We start from the raw sequence: 4071 nt of genomic DNA on the forward strand, positions 1-4071 counted from the left end.
GTGAAACCATGCTGGCTGTCACCAATCACCCCATTATTTTCCCTATATCTTTAGCAGAGATTCCAGAAGGATCTGCTATCTGCTCCATGACCTTGCTGGAAAAAGAGGTGAGACTGACTGGCCTGTAGTTCCTGGGTCTTCCTTTTCTCCCCTTTTTGAAATAGGAGTTATGTTTCCCCTTTTTCAGTCAGTGGGAACTTCACCAGACTGCCACGACTTTTCAAATATAATGGAAAGGAGCTCAGCAACTTCATCCACCAGTTCCCTCAGGACCTGTGGATGGATTTCATCAGGTCCCATGGACCTGTGTACCTTCAGGTTCCTTAGGTGGTTGCAAACCTGACCTTCTCCTATAGCGGGCTGTTCTTCATTCTCATAACCCCTGTTTTTGCCATCTGCAACTTGGACAGTGTGGTTAGAGCCCTTGCCAGTGAAAACCAAGGAGAAAATTTCGTCATTCAGTACCTCACCCTTCTCCATTATCCTGGGTGACCAGGTCTCCTGTTTCCTTTGGGAGAGGACCCATGTCTTCCCTAGTCTTTTTTCCTAGTACTATTATGTTTCAAATTGAACTTATCTGTGTCTTGAAAGAAGGAAGGGGGTTTAGAAGTTCTTTTTCAGCTTCCCTCCTAATCTGAATCTACTCTCTTTCAGTTTAAAACCGTTACCTCTCATCCTATAACTCCACTCCCTCATAACGAGTCCCTCCCCATCTTTCCTGTAGGCTCCCTTTAGGTACTGAAAGGGGCTAAAAAGTCTCCTTGGAGCCTTCTCTTCTTCAGGATGAACAGCCCCAACTCTCCTGTTACCTACGAATGCTATAACCCTATTGTAGAAAGTTACCAAATTTATCAGGCATAACTTGTCCTTGGTGAAACCATGCTGGCTGTCACCAATCACCCCATTATTTTCCCTATATCTTTAGCAGAGATTCCAGAAGGATCTGCTATCTGCTCCATGACCTTGCTGGAAAAAGAGGTGAGACTGACTGGCCTGTAGTTCCTGGGTCTTCCTTTTCTCCCCTTTTTGAAATAGGAGTTATGTTTCCCCTTTTTCAGTCAGTGGGAACTTCACCAGACTGCCACGACTTTTCAAATATAATGGAAAGGAGCTCAGCAACTTCATCCACCAGTTCCCTCAGGACCTGTGGATGGATTTCATCAGGTCCCATGGACCTGTGTACCTTCAGGTTCCTTAGGTGGTTGCAAACCTGACCTTCTCCTATAGCGGGCTGTTCTTCATTCTCATAACCCCTGTTTTTGCCATCTGCGGGTCTTCCTTTTCTCCCCTTTTTGAAATAGGAGTTATGTTTCCCCTTTTTCAGTCAGTGGGAACTTCACCAGACTGCCACGACTTTTCAAATATAATGGAAAGGAGCTCAGCAACTTCATCCACCAGTTCCCTCAGGACCTGTGGATGGATTTCATCAGGTCCCATGGACCTGTGTACCTTCAGGTTCCTTAGGTGGTTGCAAACCTGACCTTCTCCTATAGCGGGCTGTTCTTCATTCTCATAACCCCTGTTTTTGCCATCTGCAACTTGGACAGTGTGGTTAGAGCCCTTGCCAGTGAAAACCAAGGAGAAAATTTCGTCATTCAGTACCTCACCCTTCTCCATTATCCTGGGTGACCAGGTCTCCTGTTTCCTTTGGGAGAGGACCCATGTCTTCCCTAGTCTTTTTTCCTAGTACTATTATGTTTCAAATTGAACTTATCTGTGTCTTGAAAGAAGGAAGGGGGTTTAGAAGTTCTTTTTCAGCTTCCCTGCTGGTCAAAGGCAACTTCAGCTTCTGAAAAATCAATTCAGTACCACCAAACTAATGCTTGAGTTTTAAAAGCTGTTTGTTCAAGTGGCAAATGAAGAAATATAAAGATTAAAAAAAAAAAAAGCATTTAGAAGTCACAGATATGTGTTCACACCCTTCCAGCTCCAGTCAGATCAGCGCAAGGATTTCCCACAATGCAGGAAAAAATCTAAATAAGATGGTGTTGTCTGTAAATACGTGAAGTATTTTAATTTTGTTTTAGAATCTTTGAAGCCTTTGAATTTTAAAGCTAACATCAGCCTCCATGCAGCAACAATGATAATTTCCCCATTGTTGTAAGATAAAAGGGACACGAATGTGTGTCACTGATTAATATGCATATGATTTCATTGCTGTTCAGGTATGTGCCACTCACTGGCTGTGGGAATTAAACAGCTCAATGCAGAAGACTGGATCTAACAACAAAGCTGGTTTAGAATTACAGTATTCAGATTATTTGAGGTCATACTATAAATCTGTGACTATATTAACTGACTCCCGAAATTACTACAGTGAGTAACTTAAAGGTTTACACCTGGAATCAGGGTAAAACATAAAGGATTAATTCTTCAATATTTTTATGGGGGAAAATCACACCCTTATTTGAACTTCAAAAATACCTACATGCAAATCCTATATAGCCCAATATATTTAAAAAAAATAAAGCTTTCTTTTTCTATTCTCACTAGACAAAACAGAAACTCTGATACAAAACAAATATAAAATTTTACTTCTTTCTTTACAATGACAAGGCCAGGTCTGAACAAGAAACTTTGTACAGAGTACACTAGGCCATGAGACAGGGTATCCCACCTCTTCTGTGTTAATGCTCTGGAGAGACCGTGTCATATAGAGAAACCACAAATAGGATGTGTTGTGCCTCTTTCATAAACCGCCTGCAAGCAATCCAGCGGCTGTCCTGCCAAGTTTCCTCAGACACACAGACTTCTAGGTTAGCTCACCGTAAGGAATTAGTATCTCTGCCCACGCTAATCCCCGTTGTCTGTAAGGATTCTTCCTGTGTGTCTGTGAAACTAGACACAGGGCTGTCCATTCACATCCTAATGACTCCAGACAAAAAATAGCTTCCCGTGTAAACTGACACATTAATTCTTTCCTACCTTTGAACCAATTTTATTTGTAAACAGAAGTCACTCACGCAAAGCTTGCTGCAACCTGAATGAAATTTACATCTTGCATCCTATTTATTCTCATTTTATGGTCAACAGACAGTCCGCATGTGTATTCTGATTGCATATAAAAATATTTTAAGAGTCAAGAATAAGAATAGTCAGAAAAAGGATCGTAAAATTGCCTTCACACTAAATAGGAAAGCATAAAAACGGGATGCACAAGATACTAGTTTTTGCTCTGAATTTCACGTTTGCATGTAGTATTGGAATTCATGTTCAAACTCTAGTTTGATATCAGACATCTTGCGGAGTGACCACCATCACTGTCTCCAAAGACTGGAGCTGACACCGAGATACAACATGAACGCATAACATTATCTCAAAGGATCTGACCTGATGTGACTATGTAGGATTGTGACATTACAGCACAGCACTGAATAATTCTTACCATCATTTAATATTATGCACATAAGCCGGTTCAGATCTAAAAATATTTTAGGTATTTTCCACGAGCCGGAGTTGGCTCGTGCAAACATTTTTGCACGTTTATGCCTGGTTTTTGTCATGAATGACAAATGCCCCTGCGATTATTTACAGGGACAGGGCACAAGAGCAGCTCACGGCTGGTTAAATCTGGGTAAGGAATCACTTCATAAGGGCTTCAAAGCTTTTAAGTCTTTTTATTTTTCAACTCTGCCTGCATCAAAATCCCACCAAACCAACAAAAGTTGGATCTACACCCAAGCGCCATGTAAGCAGTGTTTTATGGACAGGGAAAAAAATCCACGATAATCCACAGATACCAGCTTGAGAGAAGAAAAAAGTTGACTCCAAACGGCACAGAAATTTAGGCCTCAAAAACAAAGCGGCCCATTGGGGCAGCCTGAAAACACCCACCACAGAATCACCACCGACTGCCGTTAGACACACACAGGCACGCTGTGAGCCGGGCAATTTAAGGCCGCGTTTCTGGGAGGCTTTGTAAGCTTTCAGGGGTTTTATGTGTGACCCTTCGCACGCCCCAGCCCTCCGGCTTTGCCCGCCGAGGCCGAGCGCCTGCTCTCGGCTGTGCCCACCGCCCCACGGGTGGCACCGCAGCGCTGTCCCCCCAGCCAGCCCCGGGCCCTGCTCCCC

Source organism: Calidris pugnax, unplaced genomic scaffold (assembly GCF_001431845.1).
Source record: "Calidris pugnax isolate Ruff unplaced genomic scaffold, ASM143184v1 scaffold127, whole genome shotgun sequence".
In the NCBI taxonomy this organism is placed as follows: domain Eukaryota; kingdom Metazoa; phylum Chordata; class Aves; order Charadriiformes; family Scolopacidae; genus Calidris; species Calidris pugnax.